Below are 17,314 nucleotides of genomic sequence, written 5' to 3' on the forward strand. Positions count from 1 at the left end.
ACTATTTTAAAATCAGTTCTAGCTCATAGCCTCAACCCTCAACATCTCTTACCTGTTACATAGATTCTCACCAATGGTTAGCCTCATCCTTAAACAGAGAACTTGCAATGATGACTCATACTCATCAAGGATCTTACCTGCTGGAACATCTCAAACCAGGATGTGTAATCATTTGCCTGTCAGATCAATTGTATAAAAGGCACTTCAAAACTCTCATCATACCTTTGTAATTCATTTTAAGTAAAAATTATATGAGCTTTTGAACATTCCTTGGAATTCTAATTATCCAATTCCTTTTCAATGTCATACTAATGCACATTCTTACCCTTTTAAATCAAGGAAAGGTATCATTTTCCTACCAAATGGGTTCCTAGGTTTTCCTTACTTCCAACAGTTTTAAGATTCCACATCTAGCCTGTGTTGGCAAACATTGAATATCAAAATATAGTTGGAAAATGTCCTCAATGAAAAACAATGATTGCAATTATGGCAAGTCTAAGTCCTGGTATACTAACTCAAGCCAACCCTGATCTTACTCCAATGATTGGAAAAATATGCAATAAACACGTGTCTTGGCTTTTAGTACAGAATACAATACTAATGAAATTGTTTAGTCAGCTATGATCAGTGATCGGACATTATCTAACAGCATAAATTTTATGTTAATTGGACTAGGAAGGAAAATGTGATATTCATTTGTGCTAGAGAGTTGCTAATGGAAGAAGGATTAGATTCTGAAGATGGCTTCAAAAGCCACAATCAATTACAGACAACAACTGAAGATTTCACATTAGTCTGTATACGAATCAAATCCCAATCGAGCCAATGTCTAAAGAGTCAAATTGTTGTCTTATTGCCAAGTAGGATTCACATAGGATAGAGCGAAAAGATAAAACTCCAGGTCCTAACATGTATGGTTTTCCTTCTAGATAGTAGATTGCTAAAGGTCCAAGCATCATTATGATTTTTTCTTCTAGGTAAGTTGCTAAAGATGATTCGGTTTGGTGTTATTTGGTTCATAGGATCCTTTGGAATACTTGGCAATGTGATGCCCATGACATCTTAATTCTCATATTTGTTTCCAGGTTATGGTGATAACATCACTTCCCAATGAATAAAGAATTTCCACAAAATATAGGAGTCCAATTTTGCCCACTAGAATCTTACATTTGTATTGGCATCTTAATTTTAGGATTAAACTGTCCCTATTTGTCTGACTTATGGAAGTATGAAAATATGTATTCAATGCACATTCTCATTGACCCATTTATACAACAATGTAGCGTGATCCTGCGACTGGCACCGAGGAGCCACTGCCAAATCTTTATCAGAGAACGCAACAACAGCGATCGTAGGAGTGGTGCGACGGTGCGCAGAGCAAACATGTAAGTCATATTAAATATGTAGTTTATAATTTGATTCAAAATCAACTTGTGGGTATTCTCATTTATTCTCTTTTATCATTTTCATGACTGAAAATAGGCACGGATGGTCTAGTTGAGAGATGCACCTATTGAAGAGGGGAGCCAGCAAATGACGGATTACCAGATAATTGCTCAGGTGCTTGGGGAACGAGATGGGGACTGGGTGAAAGGGCTTGGAAGTGGATACATCGCCCCCACAACATCGTCTTCAATGGGTGCGGTAGCTCGTGCTAAGCTAGAACGAGCGCGTCGACAGGCCGAGACTCGGGCGGATGAGATGGATCAGCAGGTGCAAACGGTGGAGCTGGAGAACCAGGAATTGAGACACTTGGTGTCTAACGTCACATTGGAGAACTAGAGTTTGAAAGAAAAGGTGTCCACCTTTGAAGCCACTCTCGCAGCTATGATGAATAGGCAAGCGCAGTTCGAAGAAATGATGCACCGATCTCGATAAGATGATACAAGTGGCTCCTCTCATTAGAAGGTATGTCAATGTTCTATTATTGTGCATTGAAAATTCAGCATCTATACCTCATAGAGTAGAAATTTTTAGATAATACTCTAATACATGGATGTTTGAATTGATAGGTAAATCCATCTAGAAGCATGTTTGAACTTATAGGTAAAATACGTTTATTTCATGATATATAGCATATTCTTACTGCATATTAATTTCAAAGATTAACTTAATTTTGTATGCATTTTGCTATATATTCTCCTACACATTAATTAGGTATCTCACTGTACATAAATATATTCATCATCACATAAAGATTTGGAATCACATTACACATAATTTATTTGTATAGTATTTGTGTGCATATATAAATATTTGTAGAACCTACCTTGAACTTTTAACTATTTTACGACAAGGAGCTTCAAACTTATACATGAAGTACGTGGGTATGCTAGTATGCATGTCATTGCAAATTAATATTTGAAATTTAAAAAAAAAAAACTCCATTTCAAAAGTGTATGCTTAAAAAAATGAATAAATTTTGTTGGTTTTCAAAACAGAGATGAATATTAATTTGTTTTTTTTTTTAGTAAATGAAGAAATGAATAATAGGTAAAAGTTATATCCTTTGTTAGATGGTAATATTTATATCCCTTGTTAGATTCTTAGTACTTCATCGGATGTAATAAATGAGTCCATTGTAAATTCACTATGCATTAGATGTGTTTTAACGGTTTCCTGGTAATATTTTCTTGATAGATGATATTATGTTATATGAAATGTATATTAAACTACTAGAATACATGCTTGTATTGAACACCAACTACATGGCTGATGCAGTACATTGTGAATTGCATGCTGGTAGTGGATTTAGGTTCTCGCATGCTCAAACTCACTGGTATCTACATGATACGTATTATTGTGATTTGTTTTCTTGAATCTATCAAATTTTAGTTCAGGAATTTTTTTGGAAAATGTCCAATTTACAGACGGCATGCTGCCGAAATTTCGATAAAGTTTTTCCAAAATAAAACCATGTACAAAGAAACGTATGCATTATCAGTAAAAAATTAAAGTCATTCTAACTTGTGTCTCTCACGTGTTGATATTCATAAGAAAATAGGCAATCTTAGGCTTATCATTCAAAATCTAAAACACTTGGCTAAGAACAACAATGTATAAAATACAGTGAAAGGTCAAAAACTAAATGCCATATAAATAAGTGAAAGCCACTTATAAACATTAAAACCCATTAAAGAATCACAACTGGAAACCTCCTATATATTGAAAACTTTTATAGTCAAACTCAAGTTAGTAAATTAAATCCTAAGGACCAAAGACAAGCTCAAAAATCTCCAACAAAGCAAAGGCAATCTTAAAACCTTCTGAACCAAGATTCCACCACTATCACTGAATAGAAGAAAAACAAATCATAATCCATTTCCTCAATCTATAACCAAAGCTTTTTATGTCCATAACTGAATCCAAGAAACCCCAACTCAATCTATCACAAGCCTTCTCATAATTTAAGTAACAACTTCATGCACAACCCAAGTTGTATCAAGAATGCTTGAGAAGCAACCTTCTAGACAAAACTAGAAAACCTTAGTCGAATTGTAATTTAATGTTTTCCTCGTAATATTTTCTTCATAGATGGTATTATGTTATATGAATTGTATATTGAACTACTGGAATACATGCTTGTGTTAAACGCCAATTGCATGGCTCATGAAGTACATTGTGAATTGCATGTTGGTAGTGGATTTAGGTTTTGGCATGCTCAAACTCATTGATATCTGCATAATGCGTATTATTGCGATTTGTTTGTTTGAATCTATCAAGTTTTAGTAAAATAATTTTTTAGAAAATGTCTAATTTACGGACGACATGTTGCCAAAATTTCGGTAAAGTTTTTCCAAAATAAAACCATGTACAAAGAAACGTATGCATGATCAGTAAAAACTTAAAGTCATTCTAACTCGGGCCTCTCACGTGTTGATATTCTTAAGAAAAGAGGCAATCTTAGGCTTATCATTCAAAATCTAAAATACTTCACTAAGAACAATAATGTATAGAATACAGTGAAAGGTCAAGAACTAAATGTTATATAAGTGAAAGTCACTTATGAACATTAAAACCCATTAAAGAATCACAACTGGAAACCTCCTATATATTGAAAACTTTTATAGTCAAACTCAAGTTAGAAAACTTAATCTTAAGGACCAAAGACAAGCTAAAAAATCTCCAACAAAGTAAAGGCAATCTTAAAACCTTCTGAACCAGGATTCCACCACTATCACTAAATAGAAGAAAAACAAAAATTAATCCATTTCCTCAATCTATAACCAAAGCTTTTTATGTCCACGAATGAATCCAAAAAACTCCAACTCAATCTATCACAAGCCTTCTTATAATCTAAGTAACAAGTTCATGCACAACCCAAGCAGCATCAAGAATGCTTGAGAAGCAACCTTCTAGACAAAACTAAAAAACCTTAGTAGAATTATGTTTTAACGTTTTCCTCATAATATTTTCTTCATGGATGGTTGTTGACTCTATGAGTCCAATCTGGTTTTAATAATGACAAATCACTTGGTATTTGATCTGTGCATTGAGAATGTGAACAAGAATAATATTTAGCATGCACGGAAGGCTAGCAAGTCATGGAAGCCATGATGTTTAAAGAATATACATCTTGGCACAATCCATGGAACTAAAAGAGTTGAAGAATGAAGATGCAAGTGGCAAGTTCAAGATTGTCATGGGAATGAGTATTTAGAACTGGATGTTTTTACATATTTCATATGATTTAATTTGAAGCTCAAAACATATCTTAGACTGACCTTAGGACATCTTTAGGGGATATTTATGGACTTAGAGATTGTTTTTGAAACCCCAGAAAATATTTTATAAAAAGGTCAAGCAAGAGAGCAAGACAGATTTTTGAAAGTAAAAAGAAAAATCTAGAAAATGCACTATTCAGAAGACCGAACTCCCTGTTTAGTCGTTTGAAGTGTCAACTTTAGAAGACCAAAGTTAAGTTCAATTTTTTGAAGAATTTCTTCAGAAGACCGAAGATTAAGTTCAGTCATATGAAAAATTACTGGAGAAACACATAAACAGGAAGAAGCATACCAGAAGACCGAACCCTGACTTCAGTAGTTTGAACCCGCAACTTCAAAAGTCGAAACCCCAACTTCAGTCGTTTGAACCTTTGTCTAGGTTAATTTTTTCAAAGCTCTAAGGAACTTTAGTCATCTCAGCGCTTCACCTCAGTCGTCTGAACTTACGGGAAGATTAAAATTTTGATTTTTAATGAGAGAACACGCAGTTATTTTCAAAATCAAGTTGATCCAACTGTTCGAAATCATCCTAAGGGCAAGGTTACCTATATAATCAACATCTAAACCCTAATGCCCCCAAGAGAAGGAACCTTTGGCATACAATTGAGGATACTGTAAATTTAGCACAATTTGGGAGAACTTTGATCACACTACTAAAGTTTTTGCTTGGGATTTCAAAGTTTATATGTCAAATCTGAGCTAAGGCTATCTTGATCTTCAAAAGGCAATCAAGCAATCATTGTGCTTTCATTTTGGTATTGAGGTTTGGTAAATCGATTTGCTTGTTAATATTTATTCTCAAAGGGTTTTTAATCTCAAAATCCATTATTGAATATTAGTTGAGAGATTGATTTTGAGTGTGCTTATATTAAATTGTTTTGACAAGATCACTATTCAAGAAAAGTTTTCACCATTGGTTAAACAGTTTTGATTCAAGTGTGTATTCAGTTAAAGACTCGATATTTTCAATATTACAAAACCACTTGATTAAATATCCTTAGTGTTCACAACTATATATATTATTAAGGGATATTTTTTGAAAAATATTATATTAGGTTTGTTGATCTTTGGAACTCATATCATATATATACATAAATTTGCATATTACAAAGATCATATTGTGTTTGGATACTTGGAAGAAAACTTATTGATTTGGATCTTTACTATAATCAAGACAAATTTTTTAATAAGATCACACTTGGTATTCGTGCATCTAATAAGTTGGACTAGAATCCTAATTTCTCCAAAACTTTTACTTATACCATTATCTTGGGAGATTCGATAAAAGGAAAATTGTGCAAAGCATATTATTCATATAACGATTATGTTGTTACATACATACTGAACTTCAAGTTTCATCATATGGATATGTGTTAGGATTTCAATTGTACTCACTAGCTTTGTTAGAAGCAATATTGAGTTGTTTTGTATATTTGAAATTCTAAATTGTAATCACAGTTCGGATGTGAATTAGGTGAGGAGGAAGCTGTGCCTCTTGTAAGCAGCGGATATAAGGGAAGCTCCGTCCCGGTTAAAGGAGCAGGGATTTAGTGGAATTCTTGAGTGGGTTGCTCAAGGTGAGGACGTAGGTTGAGTTGGCTGAACCTCGTAAAAATTGTGTTTTTATTCTCTCTTCCTTTACTCCTTTTATTTTTCACAACGTATTTCAATATCTATCTTGCATGTGTATGTTGAATAACCCCACATGCACTTAACAATTAATTGGGCGAAAAGAATTCATTGATATAATAATTTAAATCAGTCTTAAACCCCTGCAATTAATTTGTTAAATACAAAAATAGGGATTAAGTGGTAAGTAATATTAAAGGTTTTTAAAAATACCCAATTCACCCCCCCTCTTGGCATTACACCTAAATTAACAATGGTATTATGTTATATAAATTGTATATTGAACCACTGGAATACATGCTTGTGTTGAACGCCAATTGCATGGCTCATGTAGTACATTGTGAATTCCATGCTGGTAGTGGATTTAGGTTCTTGCATGCTCAAACTCACTAGTATCTGCATGATGCGTATTATTGTGATTTCTTTGCTTGAATCTATCAAGTGTTAGTGTGGGAAGTTTTTGGGAAATATCTAATTTACAGACGGCATGCTGCCGAAATGTCGATAATTTTTTTTCAAAATAAAACCATGTACAAAGAAACATATGCATGATCAGTAAAAATTTAAAGTCATTCTAACTTGTGCTTTCATAAGAAAAGAGGCAATTGTAGGCTTATCATTCAAAATCTAAAACACTTGACTAAGAACAATAATGTATAGAATACAATGAAAGGTCAAGAACTAAATGACATATAAGTAAGTGAAAGCCACTTATATGAACATTAAAACCCATTAAAGAATCACAACTCGAAATCTCCTATATATTGAAAACTTCTATAGTCAAACTCAAGTTAGCAAATTAAATCTTAAGGACCAAAGACTAGCTTAAAAATCTCTAACAAAGCAAAGGCAATCTTAAAGCCTTCTGAATTAGGATTCCACCACTATCACTGAATAGAAGAAAAACAAACCATAATTCATTTCCTCAATCTATAACCAAAGCTTTTTATGACCATAACTGAATCCAAGAAACCCCAAATCAATCTATCACAAGCTTTCTCACAATCTAAGTAACAACTTCATGCACGACCCAAACTGCATTAAGAATGCTTGAGAAGCAACCTTCTGGACAAAACTATAAAACCTTAGTTGAATTGTGTTTTAACGTTTTCCTCATAATATTTTCTTCATGGATGGTATTATGTTATATGAATTGTATATTGAACTACTGGAATACATGCTTGTGTTGAACGTCAACTGCATGACTCATGCAGGACATTGTGAATTGCATGCTGGTAGTGGATTTAGGTTTTGGTATGCTTAAAATGTTTTATTTTGTGAAAACAATCATATTTCATATACAAGTTTTATTGGAAAATGTCTAATTTACAGACGATATGCTGCCAAAATTTCGTTAAAATTTTTCAAAAAAAAAAAAATCACATACAAAGATAATTATGATAAATGAATGTTAAAATATTTTTGAAATGATGAGTGAAAGTTGAATGAAAAGTCATTTCATTAAGTCCTACATTTGCATCTATGAATATACATGACATATTATTTGCTTTTAACTATGGATAAGCATTATCATTTGTCCACCACCCGGGATACTTTGTTTTGAGAACGAGTTAAAGTGTTTACATGCGTGGTTTGATGCATGCAACTGTATATATTTATACGTATGCCATTCACATTCATTTCAACTATTCGTTTAGGGTTGAAAATTATTGTATGGATCACTCTATATTTTTATTCTTCATTATACTAAGCGCCAGATCTCCATTTGTATACTAATTTTTTTTTTTAATGATTCTTAATTTGTAGGACTCGCGGCTGTCAAAACATCAACACGATGTCATGCATTCACTACAGTCATCGGATGCAACTTTTGATTATTTCTTTATAATTTTTATTGTTATTTGAAAAAATGTAATTTCTGTATTATTTTTGAAATTTTTTTTCTTGTCTGAACAAATGTTATTTTTTTATTTTAATTGAATTTGTATTTAAATTTGAAAATTTGAATAATTTATGAATTTTGTAGTAATCATGGTTTTAGGTTATGTATGTGAAAATGTAATTACAGATTTTTACAAAAATTAATGATTAAAAAAAATCGTATAAAAAAAATTTTAATTTCTTAATTATTAGTGAAGCATTCAAACTCGTCACTAATAGTACGGTATTAGTGAAGGATTCAAATTCGTTACTAATATCCTACTATTAGTAGCGAATTTTAATCATTCACTAATATTGTACTATTAGTGACGAATTTATAATTTGTCACTAATACCCTACTATTACTAAAGAATTTGAATCCTTTACTAATATTGTACTATTAGTGACAAATTTGAGCCTAACCGATGTAGAATTTATAGTGACAGTATTAGGGTTTTAGTGACGATTATAATCCATCACTAATACTCCATTATTAGTGACGAATTTAAAATTCATCACTAATAGTTAGTAGTAATGGTAGATATAGCAAATAATTTAAAACCGTCACTAATACTTATAAATTCGTCACTAATGAATTTATATGTATTAGTGACAGATTTGATCCTTCTCTAATACCTTGATTTTTTGTAGTGATCATGGGTAACCTTTTACATATTCCTGACATCAGTCCATTCTTGGGTACCAAGTGGTAGACATTTCACATTGATTCTCCATAAAATCCCTCCTGAGACGATAAACGAAGTCTCCCTATTGTTTTGTTCACAAAGCCACCCTGAGATAACACCAATCTCCATGCAGTCTTGTCCACAAAGCCATCCTGAGATAACACTAATCTCCCTACAACTCTGTCTATACAAATCTTCAAACCAAAATCCTTCTTGGCCATACCCAACACATTCATATCAAAACCTTTCAACAAAGTTCCCAACTAATCAGCCTCAGTCAAAGCCTTCCCAACCAATAACATGTCATTCACAAACAATAGATACATCACTCCCATGCATCCAATCACCCACTTCCCTATTGGAAGGCTCACCAACTCCCACACGTGATTCTCATGCAAGAACTTCATCTCGTCTACCATAACATTTATCCTTCTATTTTTCCCTTTGTCGTGTAATGCAACTTGAAAAATAGTAAGAACTTTGCTGCTAGTAATAATGAATCAATAAAATACTAGAATGCAAAATTTATACTTGAGTGGTGGTCTGATAATGCACATGGGTCATCCTACTTGTCTCCCAAACTAAAATTCCCTGCAATATGAACAATGTCATCTTTACCCTAAGTCAATAGCTCCACCTGCATCACATACCCATTTATATTGTGATACTATTAACTCGAGATAGAACTCCCTTGAAAAGTAAGGTGTAGTCCAAAGAGGGGGGGTGAATTGGATTATAAAAGTTTCTTTTAATTCCTTTTAAAAATCCTTAACCTTATTTTATTTCTTTTAACCAATTCTTGACTTGTTTGTTTAATTTATCAATAACACAAAAACTTATTTCCTTTATCCAATCAAAAACACAATTAAACAACCAATCAATTAAGCACAATATTCAAACCAAACAACCAATTAATTTCCTAAGTATAAGTTAACTGCGGCACTATTAGATTAATGGAAGTATGCAAGATTGAATACTCTTTGGAATATAAACACATTCAAACTTTAAACCATTCGGCCACAATATACCAAAATATTAAATTCAACTTTCAACTTTTGTTGTCAGCCCTGGTAATAAATTTGAATTAAGCCCTGTAGTGAATGATAATTTGTGTTTGCTGATGTGAAGCCTTATATTTTGCTTAATATGATATGTAATATAAAATCCAACACAATATTCACACTCTTCCCAATATTCAAAATTCAAATAAACTTTCAGTTAACTTATCTTTGGGATGTTTAACCAAGTAACGTACTCCCATATAGTTTTCGTAAAATATGGTTTAACCGACGTACTCCCTTTCGGTTTCTGCAACCCAAATCAAAATTAAACTTTAAGTATACTTGATTTCCAAATATACGTAGTATATATGATTTTCAATTTAAACCATCCACACAATTTAAATATGTACTGAAAATAAAGAGTAAGGGAAAGAGAGAGTGAGACAAAGATTTTTACGAGGTTTAGATTATACCCAGCCTACGTCCTCGCCTTTGGCAAACCACCAAAGGATTAACTGAACTCGTTCCTTTGACGGGCGGAACAATACCTTTACAACACCCCTTAGTTAAGGGTAGAGTCTGCCTTCTCCAAACGATGTCTCCTCGTTCGATCACTCCTTAATTAGGCTAGAGCCCGCCTCTCTAAGCAATATCCCCTTGCTTAGCTAATGATCTAAACAATCCTTGAAATCGTCAATCTACAAGAAATAAATCAAATATTTATGTACAAAGAATTTTCTCCTCAAAGAGTTGATTAGTACAACAATTCAGAACTATATACTTCAAAGTAAATAACAATATGAAATTTAACTTGAAGCTCAATGAAGTATATCACCGATTAATTCTTTCAATGATTAAAAGATTTATAATTTGTAGCACAATTCCGGTGGATGAAGATCAGCAAAAACTTAGTTGAATTTGTACTAATTGAGAGCAAGAGAGAGCCTTGAGAATTTGAGAGCAATTGAGAGAGATTTTGAATTTTTATTGAATTGAATTCTTGGTGCATTGATTCAATGATCTTTGAGGCTTATTTATAGATTTTAAAAAGTATGTACCTTGATCCCCAAGTGACTTGGAGTATTCCCCAAGTTTTCACAAATTTTGAGCCCCAAGCAACCTCATTTAAAAATTTGACCGTTATGAAAAAAATTCAAAACAGCCGCATGACAGATGACTATCCATTTTTGGCAGTCATCTATCCAGTTAAACCAAAGGGACAGTAAGGTGGAAATCAACTATCCAAATATGAACAGACGCCTCAAAGTGCACTGGTAGTCGGTTGTCTAATTCTTGATAGTCGTCTGTCAGGCTGTCAACTTCGAGCACCTTTCAATCGTTTAATCATAACCTTTTTTGTGTAACTCCAAATTTTACGTTATTGGTGTCAAATGAAAACTAAGAGAAAATAGTAAAACTTTCATGTTGAACACATTTTAAAATAAATATTATTGGATGGAGAAAAAGGTACATCAATGCAGATGTAGAAAAATTAACAGCATTTGAGAAATCCTCTTTTTGGTGCTTTTCATTTCAAGAATGATTCTAACCTTTTTTAAACAATTTTTGACCTTATAAAAACATTTTTCAAGTATGTTGAAAAGTATCTAGGTCCAATAAATTAACCTAAGAGATTCATGCATCCATATTGAAATTCTTTGAAGTACTTACATGATATTTCCTATAGACTCTTTCAAATTTTCAATTCTTGAATTCCCTGAGGTCTTTATGTTTGCTTCATCTTTCTTTGATCTTTCCATGTTAATCACTTGGGCTTTCATTCTTGAAACTTTTTCTTTAATATTAATGCTCTCATTGATCTTCAGGTTTTAATCCATGCCTCAAGCTTTGATATAATCGTCCTTCTTTGAAGTACAAACTTTCATTAATTCTTTAACCTTGCATTCATCCTTGAGTCCTGAAAATATATCACTTAAATAAAGCATCTTAAGTTCTACTTGTTTGTTAGCATCAAAATAAGATGTTAAGCCTTGTAAGACCAACAATCTCTCCCTTTTTGATGATGACAAATAAGAAACAAAAATTGGAGTGAGTCTTAAAAAGACTCTCCCTTTCAATAAGCATCATCTTAATAATATTTACAAGATCAATATCAATTTCAAAAACTCTTTTACAGTCATGCTTATCACTATCAAATACTTCTCCTTTTGATATATATTATATTCATGCTCAGTTTTTGCTTTAAAGCTTCTCCCCTTTTGACATCCATCAAAAAGGAAAAAAAATGATTAAGTTCAAGTAAAATCACACGTTGAGCATATCATCAAACATGCATATCAACATATGTACACACTCAATTTATTATTTTTCAATATAGCATGTGTAGTGTGTTTTAATAGTCATATCGTTACTAACAACTTTTTCTTCCTTTGACATTATTCAAGATATCAATTGTTAATTTTATGATACCAATTTAACAAAATATGTGATACCAACTGAAAAATATGTGATACCAATTTAAAATTTAATTCATGATATCAATTGATTAATAAGGAAACGATCATAATATAAGCAATAAGTCATAACACTCCCCCTGAATTTAATACATTCCGTTTTGTTACCAATTATGCTTTTATCATCCCATGTTTCAAAACATTGATTCACATCATATATCAAATATCAATATCAAGCTAATATCATCAATGTCATACTATGCTCATAGATATAATCATACTTGTCATACTTAAAAGACAAATTGAACTTCTAGATTTTGATACCAAGTGAGCTTTTAAATTTTGATACAAAAATTTTTTTTAAAATGTGATACCAAAAATACTTTATAGATACTCAAGCTACTATCACATCATGCATAGTTTATGGATATCAAAGTCATTATCACATTATGCAAGCTCATGGATACAAATATAACTTATTATATCTTTCATAACTCATAAATATAAAGAACAGCACAAGACAAATTTATCCACTTGATTTATTATTAGCATGCATGGTCAAGAATTAATCTTATGTCAAAATTCATGCTTTGCTCAATAATCTTATGCTCAAAAAGTGAGCCATAAATTATCAATATAAGTTAAGTCAAGTCAAATCATACACATGTAGCATATAGCATATCATATAGGCATGTAAGCATGCAGCATATAACATTTCATTCTCAAATATCGCCTGTCAACAAGGGGCAGTCGTTTGTCACTAAACAATCAGGCTTTTAAAAATGAATAGAAGGGTTACAGATGACTAACAAAACCTATGCAGTCGTCTCAATTGTCACTGACAGTCATCTGTCAACAACTTGACAGTCGTCTGTCATACTCCTTTCTACTTAATTAAGGTCCTTTAATTTGTCAGTTGACTGTCCATGACAGGCGTCTGTCAACCAGTTGTTCCTCATTTCAAGACATTTTTTATTTCTCTCTTCTTTGTTTATTTAGACTTAAAATCTCAATTCGTTCTTCTTTGAAAAATAAGTTTCAAGACTTAAAACTAAGGTCTCTAAGTCTTTTTGCCTAGTGAGCTTCAAAATGAAAAATCATACTTGAATCAACTTGAAATACTTATGTAATAAGCTCAATTTGATATTTCTTAATATTTTCTTAGGTTAAGTTTTGTTAAAAATCATCCTATGATTTTGGCCAATAATGTCATTTTGAATTTGTTATAATGAGCTATTAAAACTCATCTTTTAGTTTTTCTACTAGTTTGTTTGTTGATCATGAATTAAGTTACTTTCTCAACTTTTAAAGGGGAATGACTTAATTCATGGAGTTTTTCATTTATGAACTAATCTTTCATCTTGGTACCCATACTTTCTTGGGTCTGGTAGGTTTCACAAGGGACGTTTCTTTTACTCTCCATATTTGTTTAGTATTTACACCCTTTCTCTTAAATGGACATTCAAATTTTATATGCCCATTTTTCTTGCATTGATAGCATATGGTGTTAGTGTAAGCATTAAAGGATGTGCTTGCATTATCTTTGGAGGCTTTTGAGAAATAACCCATGTAAAGATTCTTTTTCTTTTTATTTTTAACCCAGTTAAATCCAATGCCTTCTTTATTTAAAGTCATCCTTTGTGAGCCTATCATTTTGTCAAAGTTTGTTTTTCCTTTTGTAAAGTTATAAATGATCTTTTCTTTATCTTTAATCTAATTTTTGAGATCATTTAACTCTATCTCTTTCTTGTTATCAACCTTCTTTTGAGATTTCTCAAACTCTAGAGATAATTTTCTTATTTTATCCTCTAATTCAGAAATATACATATCTTTCTCATATATCGTAGAGGATAGGGATCGAAAGTCTTCTATCATTTTTTCATTCTTGCATTTTAATTCTTTGATTTTCAAGTCTTTTTTCCTTTTCAGCAAGATTTTTAGATTCTAACTCCTTTACCATAGCTTCATTCTTACTTTCTATTTTTTTGATTCTTGAATCCTTTTCTCTTTCAGTAGTTTTAAGAGATTCTAACTCTTTCATCATTCCTTCATTCTTATTTTTCAATGAAGTATTTTTTTTGGGTACTTTAATTAACATTTTTTGCACCTTGAATAAATCATTTTGAAGTTCTTCATAAGATGGCATGCTTTCATCATTGGATTCATCACTTCAAGAATTATTTGAAGATTTAGATGAGGAGCTTTCCTCATCATCCCAAGCTATAAAGCACGTATAAGCAACCTCTTGGTCATTTGATTCATTTTCTAAACTACTTGTACTCATCATGTCCCAAGTAGTGGCTTTCATGGTCTTTTTCTTTTTTTTTTTAGACTCTTTCTTAAGTAGTAGTGGACATTCTGGTTTTATATATCCAACTTTGTAGCAATTATAACATGTAGGAGTTTTATCCTTTGATTTCTTGCTAATATCTTTTTCTTCTGATTCGGTATCTTGGTTTCTTCTTTTAAATTTGTTTCTCCTTCTTTGTATCCTTGCTAGCTTTTTAGATATGAAGGCTTCTTCATCTTCATCTATTTCACTACTTGAGTTTTCTTTTAAAGCTTTAAAGGCTATTGAATCTTGAGCTTTGGTTTTTCCACTCTTTTCATTCATTGCCATTTTATATGTGAGTAAAGAACCTATAAGCTCATCTAAGGAAGTGGTTTTCAGATTTCTTCCTTCAGTTATAGTAGTGACTTTTGGTTCCCATACGGTTGGTAGCCCTCTAAGAATTTTCTTTATCATTTCATAAGTAGTGTAGGTTTTTCCTAGTTCATTTAGGGAATTTATTATGTGAGTAAACCTAATAAACATATTAGTTATGGATTCATCCGGGTTCGTCCTAAAGGCTTCATATTCACTTGTATGCATATCGATCCTATTATCCCTAGCATCTATAGTTCCTTCATATGTTACTTCAAGTTTATCTCATATTTCCTTAGTTAATTTGCAAGCCATTACTCTATTAAATTCATTGACATCTAAAACACAATATAGAGCATTCATAGCACTAGAGTTTATTTGCAACATTTTATAATCTCTTTCAATCATGTCTTTCTTTTCCTTAGGTATTTGTTTTCCATCTACTAATGTGGTAGGAATTAGATCACCATCCGTGACAACCTCCCAAGCTTTCCAATCCATGGTTTGAAGGTATATTTGCATTCTCTTTTTCCAAAATGTATAGTTGTGTCCACAAAATATTGGTGGCCTAGTTGAAGATTGTCTATCTCCAAAGGGAGCTACACCTAATTGAGCCATTTAGATCTTTTTATAACTACAAATTAAGATTTGCGATAACCTCTCTCATTTACCAATTGAAAAGTAAGGTGTAGTCCCAAGAGGGGGGGTGGATTGGATTATAAAAATTTCTTTGAATTCCTTTTAAGAATTCTTAAACTTCTTTTTTTTTTTTTAACCAATTCTTGACTTGTCTCTTTAATTTGTCAATCACACACGAACTTAGTTTCCTTTATACAATCAACAAGACAATTAAACAACCAATCAATTAAGCACAATATTCAAACCAAACAACCAATTAATTTTCCAAGTATAAGTTAATTGCAGCACTATTAGATTAATGGAAGTATGCAAGATTGCATACTCTTTGGAATATAAATACATTCAAACTTTAAACCATTCAGCCACAATATATCAATATATTAAATTCAACTTTTAGCTTTTGTTGTCAGCCCTGGTTATAAATTTGAATTAAGCCCTACAATGAATGATAATTTGTGTTTGCTGATGTGAAGCCTCGTATTAATTGATTTGCTTAATATGATATGTAATATAAAATCCTACACAATATTCACACTCTTCCCAATATTGAAAATTCAAATAAAGTCTCAGTTAATTTATCTTTGGGACGTTTAACCAAGTAACGTACTCCCGTATGGTTTCCGTAAGATATGGTTTAATCAACGTACTCCCTTTCGGTTTCCGCAACCCAAATCAAAATTAAACTTTAAGTTTACTTGATTTCCAAATATACGTAGTATATATTATTTTCAATTTAAACCATTCACGCAATTTAAATATGTACTGAAAATAAAGAGTAAGAGAAAGAGAGAGTGAGACGGAGATTTTTACGAGGTTCGATTTATACCCAGCCTACGTCCTCGCCTTTGGCAAACCACCAAAGGATTCACTGAACATGTTCCTTTGATGGGCGGAACAATACCTTTACAACACTCCTTGGTTAAGGCTAGAGCCCGCCTTCTCTAAACGATGTCCCCTCATTCGATCACTCCTTAATTAGGCTAGAGTTCGCCTCTCTAAGCAATACCCCCTTGCTTAGTCAACGATCTAAACAATCCTTGGAATCGTCAATCTGCAAGAAATAAATCAAATATTTGTATACAAAGAATTTGCTCCTCAAAGAGCTGATTAGTACAACAACTCAAAACTATATACTTCAAAGTAAATGACAATATGAAATTTAACTTGGAGCTCAATGAAGTATATCACCGATTAATTCTTTCAATGATTGAAAGATTTAGAATTTGTAGCACAATCTCGATGGAAGAAAATTAGAGAAAAATCTGTTGAATGCATGCAAGTTGAGAGTAAGAGAGAGCCTTGAGAATTTGAGAGCAATTGAGAGAGATTTTGAATTTTTGTTGAATTGAATTCTTGGTGCATTGATTCAATGATCTTTGAGGCTTATTTATAGACTTTAAAAAGGATGTAACTTGATCCCCAAGTGACTTGGAGTATTCCCCAAGTTTTCACAAATTTTGAGCCCCAAGCAACCTCAGTTAAAAATTTGACCGTTATGAAAAAAATTCAAAACAGCCGTGTGACAGATGACTGTCCATTTTTGGCAGTCGTCTGTCCAGTTAAACCAAAGGGACACTAAGGATGCAGTCGGCTGTCCAAACATGAAAAGATGCCTCAAAGTGCACTGGCAGTCGACTGTCCAAACATGAACATATGCCTCAAAGTGCACTGGCAGTCGGCTGTCCAGTTCTTGACA

This window comes from Malania oleifera, chromosome 2, assembly GCF_029873635.1.
Source record: "Malania oleifera isolate guangnan ecotype guangnan chromosome 2, ASM2987363v1, whole genome shotgun sequence".
In the NCBI taxonomy this organism is placed as follows: domain Eukaryota; kingdom Viridiplantae; phylum Streptophyta; class Magnoliopsida; order Santalales; family Ximeniaceae; genus Malania; species Malania oleifera.